General features: G+C 33.9%; 1 protein-coding gene and 1 long non-coding RNA gene across 5 annotated transcripts in view; one reads left to right on the forward strand and one right to left on the reverse strand.

The window, feature by feature from the left end:
• The window catches only part of LOC112669637 (disintegrin and metalloproteinase domain-containing protein 20-like), a 161,477-nt gene that overhangs the window by 24,249 nt on the left and 110,099 nt on the right, over nucleotides 1-27,129 (forward strand). The window lies entirely within an intron of this gene.
• Nucleotides 18,727-21,340, reverse strand: LOC112669638 (uncharacterized). Its single transcript, XR_007405902.1, has 2 exons — nucleotides 21,237-21,340; nucleotides 18,727-19,693 (listed from the first exon to the last, which is right to left on the reverse strand). It is a non-coding gene; the product is annotated as an uncharacterized LOC112669638 (long non-coding RNA).

A 27,129-nucleotide genomic window follows, 5' to 3' on the forward strand; every position in this document is an offset into this window, starting at 1 on the left:
GCCTTATTGCTGTTATGGAGAAAGTTTGAGTTGTCTGGATAAAAGATCAAACCAGCCAAGCCACTACATTCATATAAGCTAAAACCTCAACCAGAGCAAGGCCCAACTCTCTTCACTTCTGCTAAAGTTGAGAGAGGTGAGGAAGCTGCAGAAGAAAAGTTGGAAGCTAGGAGAATTTGTCATGAGGTTTAAGGAAAGAAGCAATCACCATAACAGAAGTGAGCAAGGTGAAGCAGCAAGTGCTGTTGTGGGAACCACAGCAAGTTACCTAGAAGATCTAGCTAAGATAATTAATCAAAGTGCTTGCACTAAACAATAGATTTCCAATACAGACAAAACAGCCTTCTATTGGAAGAAGATGCCACTAGAACTTCATAGCTAGGGATCCCTGGGTGGCGCAGTGGTTTAGCGCCTGCCTTTGGCCCAGGGCGCGATCCTGGAGACCCGGGATCGAATCCCACGTCAGGCTCCCGGTGCATGGAGCCTGCTTCTCCCTCTGCCTGTGTCTCTGCCTCTCTCTCTCTCTCTCTCTCTCTGTGACTATCATAAATAAATAAAAAAAAAATAAAATAAAAAAAAATAGAACTTCATAGCTAGATAGAAGAAGTCATTGCCTAGCTTCAAAGCTTTGAAGGATAGGCTGAGTCTCTTGTCAGGGGCTAATGGAGCTGGTGAATTAAGTTGAAGCCAATGCTCATTATCATCCTGAAAATCCTAGGGCCCTTACTACTTTTTTTTTTTTTTTTTGAATTAAGCAGAAATTTTATTTCCAAGCTCATCCAAGATTATTACAAACACAAATAAAGTATCCTTTTAAAAGTGTCCCAAATTAAATCAAAGGCACATTACCAAAGTAAAACACTTGTGACATTAAGAATTCAGTTAGGCTGTAGTATTTTCACATTATTTTGTTTTTAATCATTTGCAATGTTCCGAAGATAACATTTAAACATTTTTTTAAAGACATGAAATGTAGGTTTCTGTGTGTGTGTTGTTGTTGCTTTTTTTTTTTTTTTAACAAAGTACATCCACAACTATAAAGTAGAGGAATTAAGACAAAGACCAAATCTGCTTCATACACAGGATGGAGCAATCTAATACACAACATAACATGAATCTTTCCAAACAAATTTGTTAAGAAACAGCTCCCATATTTAGTGTTACAAAGAGTCTTCTCATTTAGAAAAATCAAGACATAATTTAATTAATAAAGTCTGTTCTCCCCCAGTTTTATACTTGCTTATTTAGAAACTGTAAATTCATGAGAAAAGAACAAGTTTTGTTATGGTATAAAAATCTTAGGAACAACAAATTACAAATACTCAATTTTTTAACAAACAAAAATGTTTGCCTTCCCAAAATGTAAACATCCAGTAAGTAAAACAACATAATATTCCAGGTATAGAAACACCAGTAATTCACTTATGAAAGAGGTGTATTTGGTGGTCTACTTTCCTTGTGTTCTATAAATGAAACACCAAAGCCTGATGACCACAAACCTGTTTACAGCATGATTTTCTGAATATCTTAAGTACACTGTTGAGACAAGCTGCTCATAAAAAAATTATTCCTTTCAAAATATGACTACTCATTGTCAATGTTCTTGGTCACCCAAGTACTCTGATGGAGATGTAGTAGACTCATGTTGTTTTCATGACTGCTAACACATCTATTCTGCAATCTATGAATCAATAAGTAATTTTGACTTTAAGTCTTAATATTTAAGAAATACATTTCTTAAGGCTAGAGTTGCCATAGTGATTCCTCTGATGGATCTGGGCAAGTAAACAGAAAACTTTCTGGAAAGGATTCAGCATTTTAGATGTCATTTAAGAACATTCCCAATTCATGGGGAGAGATGAAAATATCAACACGAAGAGGAGTTTGGAAGAAGTTGATTCCAGTCCTCATAGATGACTTTGAGGGGTTCAAACTTCAGTGGAGGAAGTAACTGCAGATGTGGTGGAAAAAGCAAGAGAACTAGAATTAGAAGTGGAGCCTGAAGGTGGGACAGAGCTGCCACAATCTAAACTTTAACAGATGAAGAATTACTTTTTATGGGTGACCAAAGAATGTGGCTTCTTGAAATGGAATCTACTTCTGGTGGAGTGCTATGAAGATTGTTGAAATGACAACAAAAGATTTAGAATATTACATAAACATAGTGAAAAGATAGGAGCAAAGCTCAAGAGAAATGACTGAAAGAAAGAAATTTTGAAAGAAATTCTGCTGTGGGTACAATGCCATCAAACAGTATTGTGTGCTACATTGAAATTGTTCAGGAAAGGAATAGTCAATTGATGCAGTAATCTTCATCATTGTCTTATTTTAAGAAATTGCCACAACTACCCCCAACTTCATCAATCACCACTCTGATCAGTCACCAGCCATTCACACTGAAGACCCCCCCACCAGAGAAATTAATTAATTAAATATTAATTAATTAATTATGTTTATTTATTTATTGAATATATGAATTACTGAAAATTCAGATGATGGTTAGCATTTTTTAGCAATAAAATATTTCTCATTAAGAAATGTACATTTTAAATGTTATTTCATACTTAATAGACTATATTATAATGTAAACATAGCTTTTATGCATTGGGAAACCAAAATAATTGATTTGACTGACTTTATTGCAATATTTATTTTGTTGTGGTAGTCTGGAACTGAACCTGCAATATCTCCCAGGTGTGCCTGTACACGTGTCAAGATGCTAGAGGATAATTCAGTATGGGACAATAAAAGACTGACCAGAATACTGATTAATTTACAACTGACTACTCCCATTTGCCATCTATGTACATCTTCTTGCAACAAGATGCCTAGTACAAAAATAGATCTTACATCTCCAGTATAAGAATTACTTACTTAGGTAACTGAGTACCCCTATTCTAGCGACAGGTGGGCGAACACTTCAGAATCTTCCTATTTCTCTGGCCTTTCCCCCCGCCCCGGCCTTTTTAAAAAATGTATGTACATGGAGATTATAACAAATCTTTTGACAGATATTTGAACACTTAACACTATTACCATTATAAATCAGGCTATGGTACTTTGTTTCACAAATCTCAGTAACATTTTTATCAATCACATGTTCATCTTTTTAGTTTAGTTGCAAAAGGGTAAACTTATCTACCAACTCTGGGGCATTTTATCTAAAAAATTATGTATTGAGTATGGAAATATACAAATAGCTCTTTATTTGGCTAATGACAATAATGATAGTGGGAAATGTGAAGTCAGAAGTAGTTTCCAAAAAGTCAATATTTGTGCTATTTTGATAGAATAATCCCCAAAATTGTGATTTTTATACTGCACCAAATTGTTGCTTGTCTTCTACCATGTAGGGATACTGTGATTCTGTCCTGATCTTTAAGAACAGATAACTTATTTAAGCACATATGTTTAAAATAAGCTTTGTCCTCATGAAGTAGAGACTTCTTACTCTCCTAAATATAATGAAAGATAATTATGTGATCTCTCAGATTTTATATTGGTTCTAAGTTGTTTAGAAAGTATGAATTTTGAGACACAATAAAATGTATTCATTTTAGAAAACAGTATCCAAAATAAGTATAATAATCATATTAGTAAAGGGGAATAGACAAAGAACTATAAAAACTTTTTAGAAAAAGACAAGGAACACAAGCAGGGTGTGGGGAAGGGCAGAGGGAGAGAGAATTTTATGCAGGCTCCACACTCAGTGCAGAGTCCAATGCAGGGCTGTATCTCACAACCCTGAGATCATGACCTGAGCCACAATCAAGAGTCAGATGTTTAACTGACTGAGCCACTCAAGTGCTCCTGAAATACTTTTGAACTACAAAAAAAAAAAGAAAGTTTCTAATCAATATCCATACATATTTTAGGAATTCATTCAAAAATTAAAGACATTTATTTCACAATTATCATTTAGTTTTGATAGTATAAATATGACAGCAGTACTATTCATAGTAGTGCACATATAGCAATGAAGAAAACAGGCAAAATTTCTGATTTATGGTGCTTACTTTTTTTTTTTAAAGATTTTATTTATTTACTCATGAGAGACACAAAGACACAGGCAGAGGGAGAAGCAGGCTCTGTGCAGGGAGCCCAATGTGGGACTCGATCCCCGGTCTACAGGATCATGCTCTGGGCTGAAGGGAGCACTAAACCACTGAGCCACCTGGGCTGCCCCTGGTGCTTACTTTCTAACGAGAGGACATAAAGAGTGAGTTATTCCATTTTAAACACATAGACATTGGTGTATGCAAGGAGTTGCAAATAATCCAGTATGGATGGAAGTTAATGAAAACAATAGAACAATAAAGTTAGATACAGTTGGGATGGTAATCAGGTAATTGTAAAAATATTGGGGTTTTACAACATCGTTTGTAATTATGAGTGATATGGGAAGCCATTAGAAAGTTTTGGAAAAAGGGCAGCCCTAGTGGCTCAGCGGTTTGGTGCTGCCTTCAGCCTAGCATGTGGTCCTGGAGACCTGGGATCGAGTCCCATGTAGGGCACCCTGCATGGAGCCTGCTTCTCCCTCTGCCTGTGTGTCTGCCTCTCTCTGTGTCTCTCATGACTAGATAAATAGTCTTAAAAAAAAAAGTTTTGAAAAAAGAATGAGAGATTACACTTTTAAATGTCTTAGGATGTTTGGTTGTGAAGAATTATATTAAACTAAGAACAGAATCTAGAAAATTGCTAGGAGACTATTGAAGAAAAAAATGAAGGACAGAGACATGTTACTTTGGGCTAAAGTGACAGAAGAGGGGGTGATAAAAGTGTAGTTAGATTCTAGACATATTTTTACATCAAAGAACAAGATTCTCATCTCATCAAAAAGAGTTGTGGAAATAGCAGCAGTCACAGATGAGACCACAGATGATTGGTCTGAGTAATACAAGATGGGTTTGCCCTTAACTGAAAAAGGATAGCCTGTAGAACAAGGAGATTAAGGGAAGAGAAGAATAGAAGTCTAGTTCATAGTATGTTAAATTTATGATGACTGATAGAATTCTAAATGGAGGCATTCAGTAGATAGTTCATATATAAGAAAGCTACAGTTCAGAATATGAGGCAAAGCCAGGAATATAAATTTGGTAGTCATCAACACAATCATATTTAAAGCTATGAAACTGAGTGATATCATCAAGAGAGTGAGAGAAGCAAGAAAAATGAAAAATTTCAAAGACAGAGACAAGAGCTCTTCAAAACTTATGGACAAGAAAAGAAAGTAATTTGAGAACAAAAAGACTGAAAGATATGAAACAAGACAGAATAATATGGTGCCTTATAAGTCAAATGAAGAAAGTATTCATCAACCATGTCAGATGTAATTAACAATGCCAGAGAGAATTAATATATTCACAGAATGCTTAAAAATTCCAATGAATCTATTTTGAGATTTACTACATTTTTAAACATCAGAGAGTGCTTGTGTGGACCAAAAGCAAGTACAAGATTGCTCATAGAAGCTTTACTTAAAATTGTTTGAAACTAGAAATAACCCAAATTTCCTTCAGTATTAGAATTATATATTCTAAAATAAAACATTTACATAATGGAATTCTGTGCAACAATAAAGTAAAACACTAATAACAGAAAGAATTAACCACAGACAATAGCATAAATCTCACTGATGCATGAAGAGTAAAAGAAGTCAGAAGAAAAGACTATATACTGTTTGATTCCATTCATGTCGAGTACAGTTAGATAGAATCCATCTATTGCTAGAGATATTTTTTAATTAATTAATTTATTTATTTATTTATTTATTTGAGAGACAGAGCAGGAGAAGGGGCAGAGGGAGAGAGAGGGAGAATCTCAAGCAACTCTGCGCTAAGCATGGAGCACGGTGCAGTACTCTATCTCACAACTCTGAGATCATGACATGAACTGAAACCAAGATCCTGAAGCTCAGACTGAACCAGACTGGGTCATCCAGGTGCCCCATTGTTAGAGATATTTAAATTGTGATTACCTCAAAGGTAATGGTAGGAGGAAGGAGGAATCCTACTGAGATGCTGAAAACAAACTATTTTGATCTGGATATTGGAGAGATGTATCTATCTAAAAAAAGATAAATTTGCATATTTATACATGGATGTATTATAACATAAATTATATATTTATACACATATACACTTTATATAAATGATATATAACTACATATATAGTTATTCATCTATTGCCATAACCAAATTTCACTGAGAAAAATTGAAATAACCAAAAGGACTCTCAACACTATCTATTGATGTCTGTACCAAATAATTCTACCCTCCCTCTTGTAATTATAGAGATTTTTATAATCATATATAAAGCCAAATATTTCAACCTTGCAGTAGATTTCATTCCCTCTAGTTTATTCAATAACATAATTCCAGCAATTCTTTCTTCTCTACCCTTGCCTTAGCCATAAAGTCTATATTAAAACAAAACAAAACAAAACAATTTACTCAATGATTTGATTTGTGAGAGATGAAAATACAGCAGAAACAGTAAAAGGTGGAAAAGTTGGAGTCTCAGTTTTTAGACGGGAACACTGTTAGGTTGTAAACAGTTGATTGAATTGATATGAGAGTAGTGTTGCTTTAGAAAATAAATTACATAATAATGCAATATGTGCAATTGCTCTGGAAGTTAATAAGATAACAGAATGCATGATATTACATCACCCTAATGACATATGACCTTTGCATTTCTGTATACTCAGTTGTAAAAAAGTTCAATACTGTACCAACGTGCCACAAAATTTGCCCATGAAAAATAAAGGTCTATTCTAACAAATACAACCATTATATAGTAAAATAAAAATATTAAAAAGATTTTATTTATTTATTTATTTATTTATTTATTTATTTATTTATGAGAGAGAGCAAACGAGCATGAGCTGGTGGAGTGGCAAAGGGAAAGGGAGAAGCAGACTCCTCACTGAGCACAGATTTGGGGAGAGGGGCTGTATCCCAGGATTCTGAGATCATAACCTGAGCTGGAGTCAAGACACTCAGCTGAACCACCCAGGCTCCCCAAGGCCAGATCTTTTCTAAATTTAAATGTGTTGTCTGTCCCTCCTGGTGATTTCTTTCAGTGGATCCTACATACTTATAAAATACTTTAAACATATTAAAGGTATAAAAGAACTTTAATGAAATCTTTAATCCCCAAATTATCAAGATTTTGCCACATGTGGTTAATATGTTCTTTTTCCTTAGTCTTTTTTGCTAAAGATTAACTCAAACCACACATGCCATTTCACCCCTGAAACTAAAAAAAAAAAAAAAAAGAAAGAAAAAAGAAAGAAACCATTAATACCAAACTTAAGTATTTTTTGATATCAGTTAATGATCAATAATCAACTTTTCTGTCATAAAACAATTTCTCCATATTTATGTAAATGAGAATTCATACCAGGTTCACTCTACATTGCACTCAATTGTGTTTCTTAAGTTTCTCATATTCTAGATAAATTCCTCTCTACCTACCTATATTTGTACCTTGATACCTTTAATTTATTGTGGAACCCATATTAATGGTCTTGAAGAAAGCATTATTCCTTGGATATGTCTGGTTTTTGAGATGTGCATACATTGTCACTTGTTTTTCCATGTAAATGTGATTAGACCTTCAAATTTTGATGATATGTATACCAAGTCTTTCAGCAAGGAGACATAGTAGATTGGTCTCATTGCTTGAAAAGCACACTGAAACTTGTTGTCTCATCTTTTTGGGGATGCTAAAGTTGAAGAATAGATTTAGATGGTGACAGCTTCCCTTTTGTATTTGTACAGTGTTCCAGTTAACTTTTCATGCCATGTGTTTTCCATTGATACCATGAATCCATTAGTACAATGAAATTTTGGGGGATCCCTGGGTGGCTCAGCAGTTTAGCGCCTGCCTTCAGCTCAGGGCGTGGTCCTGGAGTCCTAGGATTGAGTCCCACGTTGGGCTCCTTGCATGGAGCCTGCTTCTCCCTCTGCCTATGTCTCTGCCTCTCTCTCTCTGTGTCTCTCATGAATAAATAAATAAAATCTTTAAAATAAATAAATAAAATGACATTTTTCTGCACTTTGTTAAACAAACATGATTAACACAAACTAATATTGAAAATAAGAATTCAGTTTTTTAATTTCTGAACATCATATTTTGAGACAAGAGTTGATCATTTCAAATGAAAATTTACACTGAGACTAATTATTTACTGAAAAATTTTTATACATTGACCTTAATTATTAATTATGTTATTTTAAAGCTAATCTGCCCACTGCTTTCCCAGTCACACACACACACATAATAACTATGAGTGCTCCTCTGAAAGATAATGATAACACATAAAATACAATCATTAACTTGTAGAGAGGAAGCAATATTAAATACAATATAAATCTTAACTGGCTAATTTTACAATGGTTAATAGGAGAAAGTTCTCTGCAAAAGCCACCCAGTGCAGTCTTACGGTGTCAGAGAATTCACGTGCAGCATATGATGTGACTAGAGATTTTGTATCATGATACAGTAAACAAATTATCTACAATAAGTAAAACAAGATACAATAGTGCTTAGCATAAAACAAATTCTATTCAGAAATGGACTCAAGCATTGTTCAATTGTTGAGTGTGTCTGCCTTGGGCTCAGGTCTTAATCCTGGAGTCCCGGGATGGAGTCCCTCATGGGGCTCCCTGCATGGACCCTGCTTCTCCCTCTGCCAATGTCTCTACCTCTCTCTCATGAATAAGTAAATGAAATATTAAAAAAAAAAGAAAAAAGAAAAAAAGATTTGGGGATCCCTGGGTGGCTCAGCGGTTTAGCACCTGCCTTTGGCTCAGGACGTGATCCTGGACTGAGTCCCGCATGGGGCTCCCTGCATGGAGCCTGCTTCTCCCTCTGCCTGTGTCTCTGCCTCTCTCTCTCTCTCTTTCTCTCTGCGTCTCCCATGAATAAATAAATAAATCTTAAAAAAAAGATTTAAGACAGAAAATAAGATAACAAAGATAGATAATTTTAAAATATTTCTTTGAAGTTCAAAATTACTTTTAAAATTGTCTTCCAATCTGTTGAAATATTAAAGTATGACATATGTAAATTTAAAGTGCACAGTGTGATTATTTGATACACGTATATATGCCAAAATGATTACCACAATAAGGTTAGTATATACCTCATCCCCTGATATAACTAACTGTGCGTGTGTGTGGTAATATAACACAAGCGGTCTCCCAACCAGGTACTAACCAGGCTCGACCCTGCTTAGCTTCCAAGATCAGATGACATCTGGCACGTTCATGGTGGTAGATTATTCTCCATACTTTGGCAACCACCATTCTATTCTTTCTATGAGGCTGGCTTTTTTAGATTTGACATATAAGTGACATTTTACAGTATTTGTCTTTTTCCGTGTGAGTTATTTCACCTAGGATAACACCCTCAAAATTCATTCCATGTAATTAGATTTGAAATTAGGAATTGTATTGCCTCTGATTTTGTTAATCCTTCTCAGCACTGCTTTGGCTATCTGGGATCTTTTCTGTTTCCATACATTTTTTTAAAAATTTTCTGTTCTATGAAAAATGTCATTAAGCTTTGATAGGGACTGCATTGAATCTATGGATGGCTTTGAAGAAGTATGGACATTTTAACAATATTAATTCTTTGGGTCCAAGATCATGAAATATCTTTCCATTTATTTGTGTCTTCTTCAATTTCTTTTACCAAAGTCTAATAGTTTTCAGTGTGTGAGTATTCCATTTTCTTGTTAAATTTATTCCAAAGTATTTTATTATTTTTAAAATGACATAATAAGTGACATTGTTTTCTTTATCTTTCAGATAGCTCATTGTTAATATATAGAAATTCAACTGATTTTTGCATGCTGATTTTGATTTTATAACTCCATTAAATATGTTTACTAGTTCTGAGTTTTTTGGTGGAGTCTTTAGGATTTTTCTATATAAGAGAGTACATCATAGCAGAGACAATTTTGCTTCTTCCATTCTGATCGTGACTGCTCTTATTTTTTTTACAACTGATTGCTCTGGCTAGTACTATGTTGGATAGGAGTAATAAAAGTGAATACTTTTGCTTTGTTCCTAATCTTAGTAGAAAGCTTTCCATCTCTGACTGCTAAATATGATATTAGCTGTGGGCTTATCATATATAGATTTCATTATGTTGAATTTAGTTCTTCTATTCCCAAATTGTTATGACTTTTTATATGAAAGATGTTCATTTTTGTCAAATGCTTTTTTGGCATTGGCTTATATAAATCTCACGGGATCATGGTATTTGATTCTTTTAATGTGCTGTTGAATTTGGTTTGCCAGCACTTTGTTGAAAATTTTTGTATCTATATTCATCAGGAATACTGCTCTATATTTTTCAGTATCCTTATTTTATTGGCTTTGGTATCATGGTAGTTCTGATGCTGTAAAATGAATTTAGAAGTATTCCCATCTCTACAGTTTTTTTGGAAGAGTTTTAAAAAGATTGGCCTTAATTCTTTAAATGTTTGATAGAATTCACCAAGAAAACCATGTGGTCTTCGGTTTTAATTTATTGGGAGTTTTTTGATTACAGATTCAATCTCTTTACTTGTAATCAATCTGTCCAAATTTTCTTCTTTTCATATTAAACTACTTCACACTAAAGAAGATAGATTTAAAAAGCTACAGACATGGAAGGTATGGAAGGCCTGGAACCTCATACCTTATTTTTGAAGATGTAAAATGATTAGTACACTGTGGAAAATGGATTAAAATTATTTTTAAAAATTAAGCATAAAATTTCCATTATGACCTAGGAACTTTTTATGTAGGTGTGGATACAAAAAGAAAAGAAAGGAAAATATATCAATACAAAGTCCTGTGTGCAAATATTCACTGAAAAATTATTTCCACCTTCCAAACTGAGACTGGATCTTATAGTGAGTTAGTTTAGCTTTGTAAGAAACTACAAACTGTTTTCTAAGTCTCTACCACTTTTTATTGCCATCATCAATAAGTGAGCATGCCACCAAACAATAGCACAATACACATTCAAGCTCACAGGAAACATTCTACAGGATATATCACATTAGGTCACAAGGAAAGGAGCCTAAGCAAATGTAAGGAAATTGAAATTCAACAAAGGATCTTATCCAATTACAGTGCAGTTTAATACACATTTCCTTAACAACTAATAATGTTGAGTGTAATTTCATAGTTTTTTTTTTGTCATTTGCATTTTTGGGGGGAGAGTGATTATTCAAATATTTTCCCTTTTTTTTTTTTACTTGCATTACTACTATAGTTATTATTAAGCTGTGAGAATTCTTTAAATATTTTGTGTATTATCAAATAGGATGTATGATTGGTGGATTTCTTTCTCAGAGTCTAGGACTCACATTTTCACTTTCTAGATCATGATTTTTGACACAAAGTTTTTGAATTTTATTGAAGTCCAAATTATAATTTTTCAAATTATAATTTCTTAATCACTTATGCTTTTGGTATTGTAGCTAAAAGAAAACTTGCTTAGTCCAAGGTTATGAATATTTACTACATTTTCTTGTAAGCTTTTAAAATTTTTCACTATAACATTTAAATCTATGACCCATTCAAGACAATTTTGGTGTATGATGTGAGATTTGGGTCTAAATTTATCATTTTACGAATGGATATCCAATTGTCTTACAACTATTTGTTGAAAAGACTTTTTACCGGTATATTGCCTTCATGTTCCAAATCAAATAACCACAAATGGGAGGATTCATTTTTTATTTACTCCCAATTCTATTTTATTGATTTATAAGTCTATCTTATGCTAATACCACAACGTCTTGTGAATCAACCTGGCATATAAAGGATAAATCCACTTAATCGTAGACAATGTTTTCACCCTTTCTATTTTTTTAGAAAAGCTTTTGTATTGTGTAGAAAAAGTTTAGTATTTTTTTTCAAAAAATATTCATAGAATTATGATCCTGGGTTCTCTTTGTGAAAGGCTTTTAATTATTCAATTTCTTGTCTTTGACTACTCATATTTCCTATATTTTCCTGTCAGTTTTAGTAACATGTATCCTTCTACAATTTGTTCATTTCCTGTAACTTCTCTTATTTATAGACATCAAGTTTTTCATATATTTTCTTATCAACTTGGAATTATATTGATAATTTAAAAGAACCAACTTTTGGTTTTATTAACTTTTTCTGTTTCATATCTTATTGATTTCCCTACTATTCCTAATCATTTTTTTCTTCTATTTGCTTTGGGTTTAGTTTGTTGTTCTTTTTAAAATTTATTCAGGTGGAAGCTTAGATTAGCAATTTGAGATCTTTCTTCCTTTCTAATATGATCAGTTTATTATGAAAATGTTTAATGTTGTGCCATCATGAATATAGATTAGGTCAAGAACTGTGTACAACATAGTTCTCTTCTTAAGATTAACATTGTATCTTCTAGTTCTTACAAAATCCAAAGGGAATCAATTGTACATGAGTGCCTCCCTTCTCCTATTCATGTTACATCTTCTATTTTCCAGTGTGTTCTCCTCTCTGTCTCCAAATGAGTTCAGGGCTTTCAATGAAGATTTATATTGGCTGTGATGATCAGTACATTCAAATATCTATTCTTTGGTATTTTCTTTATTAGACTTAACACATCTGAATTCAGCTTTTTTTTTCCTTCTCACACTACTATAAATATATTTCAATGATTTATTTCCATACTGTTAACAGTCTGGATGCACAGAGGTAAGGAACTTGTATGTAGAACATTTGCAGAAAAATGAAACCAATTACACTGTAAAATCACCTGCTTCTAGCAAATATTTTTTTAGCTGTTATGATAAAAATGTCTGTCTCTTTAATTACTTAAGACTGCATTTCTTAATGTTCCCTCACGTAAAGTATTCTAGGCTGATACATTTCAAAGAGAGGGAAAAGTATTAGTATTTTCCAAGCTCTAGTATTTTTTTATATAGCAGGTAAAAAAAATCTTTGTTTTTATGCTTAACACTATTATTTGCTATTTGAAATTCATTTAAAACATGTATGTTAAAACTTGTGCATATGAAGACTACTTTGTAATCAGTTCAAAATGTCAGATTAATTTTTTCAATTAAACATTACTGTAGCCTATTAAGTGTTAGGCATTTTACTTCAAATAGAAACACCAAGCTATAATCCTAATTTAGGAAAAAGGAGACACAAATATATTTGATATTGTACTCCAGGTAAATAACTATAAAATAATATTTGTTTTTTTTCCTTTGGATATGCATTTGAAAACTTAATGCTTATGTGTCAAAAGTACTTACAACAAAGTATAGATATTTTTAGTTCTTAAATTTTTCCCAATATTAAGGTATTTTATTCTTGAGCATCAGAGGTAGATGGATGTGCTTGGCTCTGACAAGGATAATATAAGATTTTTAATGCCAAATATCAATTGCCGGATATGCTTTTCTGTATGAAAAATGAATACAAATAAGGTCAAGTACTTAGTGTGCATAGCATGACATTTCAAAATGTTTCTATTCACATATCTTGTTTTCAGAAACATTTTAAACCTGTCAGTTGGTTAAAATTAAATGACATTCCTTAGGACGTCATTATTTTAGAACCTGGAAGAGGAGAATAATTATTTAATTATCTTCTTTTAAATTAGTAATATTGCAGAAAGAATTATATCATTGTTTAAAATTCAGGGGTGAAAATAAAGAAGACTACATTAGAATGATTCTGAAGTATAACTTTAATTTCAGGAATCTAGATGTTTGCAATAACTATAAATTTATGATATAAATGAGATATGTTTATACTGACTGATGCATCCTCAAAAAAATTAAAAAATGTTTATTTCTAACCAAGGAAAGCACAAAGTTTGTTTTAAATTTTGATATGCTCATGATAGATGCATGTCAGTCTAAAAGAAACAAAGCTATTGTCAGCAGTGAAGCATCATAAAAATAATTGTTATAAAAAGCATTTCAAAACAAAATCATTATGAAACTACTACATCTTTCATCATTTGCCAAGTTTTGAAATTGTTAAATTATAATAATCCAGGGAATGACAGACTCATCAATAATTGAGAAACTTCATAAATTGCATATAAATGATGTGTGAAGAACAGAAGAAAAGTAACATTGGACTTTGGAAAATAGAGTAAAAGTATTACTGATTGCTATCTATTTAGTAGCGCCAAGCCCTATGATACATAATATATGTAGGTTATTTCTAATAATTTAAACATTGCTGAAGATATGTGTCCTCCTTTAAGGGTGAAATCATTTGTTTGCTAGCACTTACTGGCAGTTGGAAAATGAAGGTTTGGACTGTGGTTACCAAACATAAAATTCATAGAAACTATTTTTCAGGTCACAGATATCACCATCATCTAATTATTTCATTATGGACCTGAAAAATATTATTCATTTAACAAATATACATATTTTAATACCTTCCTTGTACTAGTCATTAATCAAGGTTTTGGGAGAAAACAATGGATAAACAGACAAAAACCCATGCCTTAAAGGCAAAGCTTTAGTTGGTTAAGCTTCCCACTGTTGATTTTGGCTCAGGTTGTGATCTCAGGGTTGTGAGATTGAGACCCATGTTAGACTCCACACTAGACATGGAATCTTTTAAGATTCTCTCACTCTTCCTCTGCCTGCCCCTGCTCACTCACTTCTCAGTCTCTTTCTCTGTCTCTCAAAGAGAGAGAAAGAGAGAGAGAGAGAGAGAGGGAAAGAGAGAGAATATACAAAATGTCAAATTGGGATCTGGGGGGGGGTGTCAATTTTATTAGAGTAGCTAAGGAAAGGCTCACCAAGACTGTGGTTTTGCACAAAATCTGAAAGAGATAGGAGAATTTACAGGAATTTTATCTGGAAAAATAGAACTCTAGCATGAGAAAATAAGAAGTAAAAATACTTTGAAATGGCAGTACATATATATTTTTGAGTACATGTTAACTTATGTAACTACTTAGCCATAAAACCTCAACTTTTCATCTCAATCATAATGAGAATCAAAAACCTTCTACCAACCGTATTGCTCCTATCTCTAAATTCTCTTTGCCTACAAGTTGCCTTCTTCCACATTTCTCTGTAACACAATTATCTCTTTTGGTCTCAAGGATCACTTGTATTTCTCTTTTGAGTGTGAACCATAGATTACAAAGGAAAAAAAAACAGAAATAACAATTAATAAGGTACCCAGAGATGATAGTCGCTTGGATCAGCATGGTAAAAGTTTAAGTGATAGTAGAAGTGGTTGGATCTTGAATTTATTTTGGAGAAATCAGGAAAAAAAAAAATGCTCTGATTGACTGGTTGTGGAGAATAAAATAGAGTCAAAAACAACTCCTGGGTATTTGGTCTATAAAACCAGAAGGAAGCATTTGCCACTTACTGAGTTAGAGAAGAAATGAAATGGAACAAATTTGGGTGAAATAACAGGAGTTTGGCAAGATTATTAAACATTAGAGGTATTAAATTAGCATATATGAGTCTAAAGTTCAGATAAAAGTCTCAGATTGTTGATAAAAACTTAGGAGTCTGTTTCAATAGGTTTTATTATTATTTAGGCATGGGAGGGCCAACACTATTAGGTATGGAAGATAAGGAGATGATTACCAGGGATGGCTCAGGGCATGATCCCAAGGTCTAGGATCGAGTCCCACATCAGGCTCCCTGTGAGGAGCCTACTTCTCCCCCTCTGCCTATGTCTCTGTCTCTCTCTCTGTCTCTCATGAATAAATAAATAGAAATATTTTTAAAGGGTGATTACCATTAATACTTTAATGATATATTAATAAAGGTAGTTTATGATACATATCTCAAAGGAAAGGGAATACATATCATGTCATGGAGTGAGGACTACATAGGGAAGCACTAGGATCAGGCATGAGGCAGAGGGAAAGAAAGGAGCCATGGGCAAAATACTTTATTGTGATTTCTGTGGAAGGAATAGGTAAGATAGGGTAATACTCACTACTTTGAATAATTTCAATAGGCTCTGGGACATAGGGCTGTCCCTGGTTGTCTGATGTTTAGTAATGGAGTTATTACGGCAACTATATAGTGGCCTAGAATATGAAAGCCTGAAAAAGGAAGTAGGTAAGTCTGTAGACTTGGTATTTGTTGGTTTGTATTTGAAAGTGTACCCCTGGGAGACAGACTCCTCTCAAAGAAGGGGGTGATGAGGGATGCAGGAAGCTGAAACAATGTGCCTCAGAACAGGGTGTGTCTAGCACACGCATGTAGGGCAGATGTTAAAGCATCAGGTTACATATTATAAACACATTTGATACAGAGTTGTCACTGATAGGTAGTGTTTGAAGCCATGATTATGAATATCTTTAAGGCAGAAATGAAAAGCAAAGAACTGAAAATGATTAGAAAACAGAAGTTGATGCAGTAGGAAAATCCTCAGGGTCAAGGGAAGAAACGATTTCAAGGAAAAGGCAATGATCAATTTTGTCAGATGTTGCTGAGAGGACAAATAAGACTGAGATTGGCCATTTTATTTAAAATGTTAATTAAGCACTTTGATAACAGCTTCAGATAAGCAGTGGAATAGAAATACTAATTTTTCAGAATTCAAGAGTGAATAGAGATAACCACAATTGAAATTATCTAGTTTAAGGGAGGAAAAAAATTATTAAAAATCAACAAATCCTCAAAGACCCATGGACACCATCAAAATTATTAATATGCACATAATGAGAGTGCTAGAAGGAAAAGAAAGAAAAGAAGGGATGAAAAGAATATTTGAAAAAATAATCACTGGAAACTTCCCAGATTCGATGAAAAACATGAATCTGCACATTTAAGAAGCCCAATAAACTCCAAATAGGATACATTCAAAAATATCTATACATAGACACAATGTAATCAAACCACTGAAAATCAAAAAAAAGAAAAAAAAAAAGTCTTCAAACAAGCAGGAGAGGTACAAGCATGTACAAGTAATCTTCAATAAAATTAGGAGTTATTCTCACCAGAAACCCTGGAGAGTTGAAGTATTTCAGGCAGTGAGATGATATACTTAAGTTCTGAAAGAAAAAGTTTATCAACAAGGAATCTAAAAAAAAAAAAAAAAAAAACAGGAATCTTATATCCAGTAAAAGTATTCTTCAAAGTGTAAAGAGAAATGAAAATATTCCTAAGTCAACAACAAAAAAAATGAATTGAATTGACAGTTAAATCATACTTGATCATGCTGTATATATAGCATATATATACATATTTGTGTATATATATATATATTTGTGAATCTAGGAAATATATATATAAAATATATTTGTATATGTTGCTAGATTCGGTTTCCTGATATTTTGTTGAGATTTTTGCATTTATATTTACAGGGTATACAGGCCTATACCTTTCTTTCTTACGATAGCTTTGTCTGGTTTTGGTATCAAGGTAATAATACTGGCTGCATAGAATGAGTAGGCAATTGTTTTCTCCCTCTCTAATTTTTGAAAGAGCTTGTTAAAGATTGTCATTAATTCTTTAAGTATCTGGTAAAATTAATGAGTGAAACTATCTTGTCTTTTTTTATTGTAGGAATTTTAAAATCACTAATTCAATAGCTTTACTGGTTATTGGACTATCCATATGTTTTACTTCTTCTTTAGTTTGCTTTGGAAATTTGTTCTTTCTAAAAATTTGTCCATTTTATCTTGGTAACCTATTACATTAGCATACAATTGTTCTCCATGTCCTCCTATAATCCTTTCTGAATGTTTGGTAGAAATATTCCACCTTTCATTCCTACTTTTAGTAACTCAAGTCCTGTCTCCTTTTGTCTAATCAGTGTAACTAAAGATTCGTCTTTTTAAAAACATCTTTGTAAGGAATCAACATGGTTTATTCATTCCCTCTATTATTTTTCTATTTCTATTCCATGTACCTCCATTCTAATGTATATTATCTCCTTTTCCTGCCTTCTTTGTGTTTAGCATATTTTTCATTTTTAAAATTGGAATATGATTGATTTGAGATCTTCCTTTTTAATATTCAAACTTATAGCTGTAAATATACCTCCAAGCACTGCTTTTGCTGAAGCTCATGCATTTTGGCATGTTGGATTTTCATCTTTATTCATCTCAGAGCATTTTTAAATTTTCTTTATGATTATTTTAAAAACTGTGTATTTATTTGTGCATTGTTTAATTTTCACATATTTTATAATTTTCTAAATGTCTTTACTATTTATTTCTGATTTCATTCCATTGTCCTGAGAATAAAATGGACAGGAGTGGTAATCTCAAATATAGCGTATATTATTACCAAAAATTCAGAGCCACACAGTACGCACTGGACTTATTTGGAAGTAAGAAAATGGGAAACATATAAAGAGTTATGCACTGTCCTGCCAAAGTCTAATGAATTCTTAAGATTTATGCTGATGAGGGATCCCTGGGTGGCGCAGCGGTTTGGCGCCTGCCTTTGGCCCAGGGCGCAATCCTGGAGACCTGGGATTGAATCCCACGTCGGGCTCCCGGTGCACGGAGCCTGCTTCTCCCTCTGCCTGTCTCTGTCTCTCTCTCTCTCTGTATGACTATCATAAATAAGTAATAAAAAAAAAAAGATTTATGCTGATGAGTCAGAGTTTTAATTCTCTGATAGATATATCTTCCATTCTCTGGCAACCATATTTTTTAGCAGGGTATCTAGGATACTTCTTTACCTTGTCCAATTAGCATAATGCCATCAATTAGTGGACTGGTGCAGCACTGTGAAGAAAGTTTAGATGTTTAAACTGTATAGATTTTATTGCGATGTGGAACAAAGCAGTTAACATAGATCATAAAGTAAAATCTATTGCTGTATTTGCTATTGAAAGTTGAAGCGCTTTTGCACCCCCACTGATGAGATTTCCAGGGGTAAGTATTCACCAAATCAATGTTGGATGTCAAGTACCAGAGGCTGTGTAGATCTCTTGCAGTAAAAATAATACATCCAGTGCAGTAACTGATTGATAGAACCATGTGGTTAATTTTATGGTAGTCCATCATCTGCCATCATGGTCCACATATTTTTGCAGAAGCCAGGGAAGTGAAGTAAGTGAGATGTGACAGATGCTGTTATCTCTGCATTTCTCAAGTCTTTGAGACTTGAAACTGAAATTTTTTCAGGAATTTGATATTACCCCTTATTACTCATTTGATTATATGAAAAGGGAAGCACAGTTTCAGGTGCTTGTACTTGAATTCTCTTACTTTAATGACTCTTACTCAGGTCAGAGAACCAAGGTAATTTTATACCAACTGCTAAGAATATTTATCATAATTATCCATTTGGAAATAAGAGGAAAAAAACCATGGGGCAATTCTGCAGACAAATTGGGTGCCCCATGAAATGAACTCAAATCAAAACTAGCCATCATCTGGCCTCCTTAATCTCTCAATCAGAGGACTGTAGTGGCATTTTGTGTCCCATGAAATGTATCATTTCTATGTAGTTCTCTCTTTTAGTCCATTTTCCTTTGTCTAAATTGCCAGATGGCTCCTTGAAAAAGTTTGGAATAACATGTACTGCATATACATATGATGACATTTCAGCATCTTTACTTAAGAGACCCCGGCCTCTTCTTCAATGTATTTTGGATGAGTGAATTAACTTTGATCTGTTAACTTAGATGAAGGACAATGATTTTCCATAGTGAAAGGTGATACCAGTCCATTTCTCACTGATGGTGATTTTCCTCTTACTCTAGAAAACAAGGAATATCATAGTGGATTGTTTACTTGCTTTACCCTTAAAAACACCATGAGTTTTCAACCAACACCATAAATTCTTGCAAGTAATGGAATCTTGTTTCTGATAATAAAATTCTGCAACATCGCTAATGTTATTCTTAGATCATATAATCACTGTCATTCCCATTGATATCAGGCATCCAGTTCTATGGAAGAATCCCCTACAATCAACCTAAATTTGATTATATTTAAGATAATGGAATCAGGATCACCAGAGAATTTTTTTTACCTGTAAAATAAGCAGCATCTTCTGAGCCCACCCTTGAGAAAAAATAGCCAGGTAGTAAGTAGATCCATTCCAATATTTCCAACAACCTTTACAACTTTGGCAAGGTATTTCTAGCACATCTACTCCATTGCTATAAGCCATCTTTGCGTTCAGGCTTCAAGGAACCACTCTAGAAAGCTATAATCAGTTTTTAGGATGCTTGCCAAAACACTGAATCCTAAAAATTTCATAAGGAACATGCCTTCATGTCAGTGAATTTTCCTCTATCTAGCTTTTTACCTTATACCACTCTAGCCTAATTCATTAAACTCTACCATTCTTGGGACGCCTGGGTGGCTCAGCAGTTAAGCGTCTGCCTTCAGCTCAGGTCGTGATCCGGGGTCCCAGGATGGAGTCCCACATCAGACTCCCTGCATGGAGCCTGCTTCTCCCTCTGCCTATGTCTCTGCCTCTCTCTTTCTGTGTCTCTCGTGAAAAAATAAATAAAATCTTTAAAAAAAAAAACTACCATTCTTTGTTTCCAAATTTTATAAGTACATGTTCCCAAATTTTATCAATACATATCAACCTAGCCATATAATTCCTTTTATATATAGGCAATCATTCCCAGATCAGGACTTGGCTTCCATATTATACTTAGGTTTTATTTTGTTATCAAGCTGTTATGTGTGTGAGTGCTGAGGAGAAAAAGCATTGCTTTGTGAGGCACTTCATATGAGGACATTACATGGTATTCACTGAAGGAGAGGCTTTCCTTTTACAGTAAGGAAGAAAAGTTTGTTCCTACCTGGTGGTAGGATTCAAGATAATTAGTGTTCAAGACTTTCAGTCTCTGCCAATGGCCTCTATTCTATGTGTCCAAGTTCCACTTATCTCCTATCAAGACCCTTTTACTCAGGATACTTGATGTCTGCATATTTTAAAATCAGATCATAGGAACAGTTCAGATCAAGGAAAATAAAATTGTTCCCTAAATATGCAATAGAAGCATTATGACTTATGCCAAAAATTTTGAATCTATTCCTTTCTTTTACATCTTCTCCATTGCTCTCATACTGCTTCACTGCTGGGGTTATTTAATCTCCCAATGTCCTTCCTTTCATCTATACTGCATCCAAATTAACTACAGGTGAAGGAGTAAGGTTGCATATTTTGTAATGTGGTATCTATTATTTTTAGACAAGAGTAAAGTAAGACTCAAAAATTCAATCCTGAATGTATTATTTTTAGAATAATCCCCTGTGTAAAACTTCATAGACTGGCTTACCAATAAAGAAACGCCTCCTATAAGGTTATTAATTGGTGATTCTCTTCATGAGATGTATAATCTCAAGAGAGTGAGAGTAAGTGAGTGACTAGAAAAGTGAGGGAGGAAATGATGCCTTACAAGATACAAGTGATGAGTTAACTATAGTGACTAATGTTTGACGAGTCACAAAGAAACATAGGGAGCTTCATGGATGGTTTAACAGCTCAGTCATAAAGGGCATCCTGGAATAAACTATGGCAAGAGACTATTCCTAGGTCCATGATTTCTCCATGCAATCTATCCAAGGATACATGGGGAAAGAGGGAGGAGAGAGAATTTATCTGCCTGGATCCTCCTGCCTTCTATTCCCAACTGGTCAATGTTCACCCTAAAAGAAATAAAGTTTTTCACATTTCTATATTATGTCATCTGTCTTATTTGGTAGATGTTTGAGAATCCAAGTGCCATGAACTGGTATGTGGAGGGAATATAGCTTTTGTGCTCACTTATGAACACTGAACATTTGTTTTGACATTATGCGAATTTGAAATGTACGCAGAAAAAAGTCCCTCATAACAATGTTCCACCACATGACATATAGACCAGTAGAACATCTTTTGCTAATGTCCTTGAGAACTACTTCTCAAATGGATAGTAAGAGTGATTAAAACTTGCCTTTAAGTCATAAATTAATTTATATTTAAAGAAAATGCTGCAACTTCAATTTATATACAAACTTCCCATGTCAAAATTTGGCAGTCAGTGGGTTACATATCTAAGGATTCATGACAAGAGAACAAGTTGATCAAACTACCATGAAATAAACTTGGCATGCAGTATGGGAATGAGGCAATCTCTGGAAGAAAATAACTTAATACTGTAACAAGGCAGTGGGAACAAATGGTTCCTATTTATTAATTAATTTATTTACTTACTTACTATTTCCCCTATATTTATTTTCAAAACCATTGTTGACAACGTCATTGAGTCAAAAAATGCCTGAAGAATTCCTCTGTACCTGAGCCAAACTACCTTTTTCAACTCACTAATTCTTTGATTTTGTGAGGGGGATTCCTTTTTACTATCACCCTTTCTGCAGTCCTTCTTTCAACCAATTCGCCTGAATAATTTTCATTTTTTCTTTAATGTCTTAATTTAAGCCACTTTTTCAACCCATGAACTATTCCTTCAATTGCCCCATGCATACACTTTGCTTTCATTCCTAGGTTCCTCTATCAAAGTGCCTAGTACCTTCTATGACCATTACAAATTTTCTCACCATCCTCTCATACCCAGTGAGAGCCCACCTCATACTGATGTCTGACAAGTACAACATTATGTACTGAGTTGGTATTTGCTAAAGGATTCTGAGCCTTAAAGGGCATAGCCTCAGCTCCCTATTGTCCTATTAAATACTCTTCCACTCATTTTTCTCCAACAACACTGCATTCTTTGGCATCCCCAATTGCATTGTCATATTCCGGCCTCAAATTTTTGGCATTTATTGCCCTTGCCCTCAACTATTTCCTTCACAGTCTTTTTTCCCCCATCTCAAATCACAATCTGATCAATAACAGGCTCACACTTGTATTTACCATTTGTTATTATATGCCTAGAGCTTCAAATAAAGCTCAAGTAGTCATTTTTGAATATACAAGTAAAGAGATGAGTGAGTGAAAAGTGGATGGGAATATGGAGGCAAAAAAGGGAGTTTCTTAGGAGCATTGTTTAATACACAATAACAGTTTTGAGGGAAATTAAATAAAAACTTTTTTGTGATCAGGAGCACCTGAGTGGCTCAGTTGGTTAAATGTCAAACTCTTGCTTTTGGCTCAGGTCATGAACTCATAGGTTGTGGGATCTAGCCCCAGGTTGGCTCTGGATTCAGTGGGAAGTCTGCTTGAGATTCTCTCCCTTTGCCTTTCTGTCCCCCTCCTGAAATTAATCAGTAAAAAAAAAAAAAAAAAAAAAAAAAAAGCCTTTTTGTGCCTATGTACCAAGCTGTCTTCTAGATATTTAAAAATAATATTTAACTTAACCTTTCAAAGTCCCTTTGAGATAGATATTATTCAAATTTTGAATAATTAAATTTTTAAATTTTTAAACAGTATTTATGTGGCAGAGCCAAGGCTCAGCCAATTGTTTGACTTGAGTGAGTACTCTGTGTTGTTTTTTTGTTTGGTTTGGTTTGGGATATTTTCTTTTTTTTGCAACATATATCTTAGAATTTACAAAGTACAAAATAACATGGTGCCAAATACTGAGGGGGAAACTTAGATATGGTCTAATTCCTATGAGTTATTAGAACTCAACTTAGGATATTAAAAAAAATTTTTAAAGAAATTTTAAACTGTCAAAGTTTATATGCTTGTCAAAATCATTTCTCTAAAATATAACCAGTTAATAAGAAATGTTAGTAAAAAACTCCAATGCATTAACAGAAGAAAAACCAGTATTATCTGACTCTCTAACATATGCTCTACATTAGTAAAATTTTCAAATTTTGGTTTATAATAATCCTGGAGTATAAACATGCAGATATTTCAGATAGATTATTTATTTTTTACAATCTTCTTTGTTAGCACTTAGTATGTTAAAAGGGTAAAATAAATGAATGGCTTGCCCTACTACCTTGAAATAGCACACTTTTAAAGTATCAACATTATAACATATGCTTAAAAACTATAATATATACTGTTCATTTTAGTCACTGGAAAACAATAAAAAACCTATAAGTTCAGGCAATTATTGTGTACAATTAAAATTTCCAAATGTTTCCTGTGTTTTCTAAGTTAACTTTTTTGTGTTTGATCAAGGTTTTTTTGTCAATATTTCTTTACCTACCCCTACTCCATAGTACATTGTTCTGGGGTAGCAAAACTTACACTTCATTTAATATTCCCTGCTTATATTTGCTGGAGATAGATCCCAAAAGTGGCCATCTTCTAGGAAACAAATCAGACCTCATGCCATTTCTGAGATCATTTTTGTCAGACAATTTGGCCTTTATCCACACCAGCCTAAATGACATTCCAAGATGGTGAGAACTCTTCTGAGATGCTTCAAATAGTATCCTTTACTTTCCAGGATCCTGGTTCACAACCTATTCTAGAATGCTGGTAACTATCAACAGAGAGAGTAGTCAAAGGTCATCCCTTATAAGAATTCTATCTGCTAGAAAATGGTCGGCAGCAGATGATCAGATATTTGCTAATACTGGCACAGTTTGTGGTCTAAAGCAAAAAAAAAAAAAAAAATCACCAGTTACCTTCAGGTTTAAATCATAAGATCTTTTCTAAATAGAATCTTCAATTACAATGGACTTTGAAGCAGAAAAATTTATACTTCTCAGTAACAATATCTCAATATGTACCACCAATATATTATAGGAGAGATATCACATGTCCTTTTGTTCTCTATTCCAAATAATACATTATTTTAGGTAATTACTAATCTTGATTATAAGAAAGAAAAAAGGAGAAGCAAGATTTTTTTGAAAGCATATCAAAGGGTTTATTTCCAAATGAGCAAAGTGTCCTTGAATAGCCAATAACCAGTAATGATTGAAAATGCATTTTACCCATGAAACATATAACTCCTTATATTTATTCTTCATATTTCTTATATTTACAATTTGACAATACCCACTGGCACATTAAAGCTCTAATAATTCCATTAGAAAAGAAACCTTTATCATATGATTATAGAGTTGTTGGAGATTGAACACAACACTCTTTTGGGTTCTTTTTCCCTAAATAGTGCTACTGGATACTAATAAAACTTTTTTCTTAGAAGTCTTTTCCTACTGCAGAGTGGCTGATGCTATTACTTCCATGGATCCCCTAAATGTATCACTAAGGCATAATAGTAAGGTAGGATCTTCTGTAGATTAAATAAATCGGTTGAGGTTTTAGTTTTGTAATACAGGATAGTTGACTTAATCATTGAACTGGAATTTACAAATACCATTTAATCTACTAATTTATTAGCACGTATGATTTCAAGTCATTATGGTTTTACTCCGTAGGCAAGGTCACAAGGTTTGATTTCTTAACCCATCTTTGTAGTTAATTAAACCTCAGAAAATGGAAGCTTGTTAAGAGGAATAGTTAGACCTCTTCAGTAGATCATAGACTGGCCCATGATGTATTATGACCAAGGCTTGGTAGAATCAACTTGTGTGACTTTTTTCTCTTTTTTCTCATTCTACAAAAATACTGTTAAAAGTTGAAAGACTTCTACCTAAAAATATTTCAGGAAATCAATTCAAGATCATTCAATATCAAAATAGAGTGATTTGTATGTAAAAAAGATTTTGAAAATTCTGCCTTTTTATATTTAACCACATTAGAAGACCAGTAGCAAGTACTGTTAACAGAAATTAAGTACTGTATCGAAGCTAAACCAAAAATGGTTTGATTAAAGCCTTCTAGAAGTCAAAAAACCAAACCCATGAAATGGTTAGGGAAAAGAAGTGAATAAAATCTGCTGAAATTTTCTGTATTGAAATACATTCTGTTCTTCAGGATTCTCTGATAAGTTTCTTGAACTTTTCTGCAGTCAAACTGTCCTCTGTGCAACATCTTCAGGTAGTTCTTTCTTCTCAGTTTGACCTTAATGACTAAATTCTTCATACTTTCCCATTGTTTTCTCAGTTTCCACTTCAGAGGACAACTGTCTACTTTTCTCTTTTTGTTCTATTTTTGAGCATACACCTGATAAACTGCCATGGCGATACTCAATTCACAGAACTACAGGTTTGGCAAGCTCCAGTCACAGTACAAAGATGCAAATTTAGGAGACCTTACATTAGATTCAATGACTATTTTGTACTACCGAATTTTTATTTTTCAAACCACTTTAGCATTTTTCTTATTAATTTATTTGATCTCTGTATTTATTAAAATATTTATCTTTGGACTTTTGACTTCAACTTAAAAATGTGGAGAGCCGGGTGATGTCATCTCCCATCCAACAAGAAAATTGTTGAATATATATTCCAAGTGAACAAACTTTTTTGAATTCCTCAGAGAACTGAGGTCACAAGGCAAAATAACCAACCTGATATTAAGAAATAGAAAGCCAGGTGCCTGCAGCTTAAAACGAACCCAAGCACTAGTTGTCCTGGGGAATATGCTGCTAGACACCATAGAAGTCAGTAGGAAGATAAATGGTCAACCTCAATGCATTGATGAAGGCTGAATGTGGGCTAGCATGAACGTGAGAAGTCTATATACTGGGATCCCTGGGTGGCGCAGTGGTTTGGCGCCTGCCTTTGGCCCAGGGTGCGATCTGGAGACCTGGTATGGAATCCCACATCGGGCTCCCAGTGCATGGAGCCTGCTTGTCCCTCTGCCTGTCCCTCTGCCTGTGTCTCTGCCTCTCTCTCTCTCTCTGTGACTATCATAAATAAATTTTTTTTAAAAAGTCTATATACCACTCATATTGGGGCAGCCCGGGTGGCTCAGTGGTTTAGCACCACCTTCAGCCTAGGATGTGATCCTGGAGACCTGGGATCGAGTCCCATGTTGGGCTCCCTGCATGGAGCCTGCTTCTCCCTCTGCCTCTCTCTCCATCTCTCTCTCTCTCTCTCTCTCTCTGTCTGTCATGAATAAATAAATAAAATCTTTTTAAAAAAATTCATTTATACCACTCATATTTGTAGCCCCAGCCTTTTTCTGGCATCTCTTCTAGGAAACCCACCAAGCTTTCTTGGGGAAGATAAGATAGAATATCCTTGAAGTGCTGACTCAGGTAAGAAAACATGAGCTACTGCAGGGACCTGCTGGCATCCTTTGCCCCTACCTCCCTTAAAAATTAAAAGGTTTAATCTGTAACAAGGAGAGCAATGACGCATGTATTCTGTGGGCCAATCCAAGAAGCTTGGAGAATTGAAATAGGATAATTAACA

The sequence above is a fragment of the Canis lupus genome, chromosome 25 (genome assembly GCF_003254725.2).
Source record: "Canis lupus dingo isolate Sandy chromosome 25, ASM325472v2, whole genome shotgun sequence".
Lineage (NCBI taxonomy): Eukaryota > Metazoa > Chordata > Mammalia > Carnivora > Canidae > Canis > Canis lupus.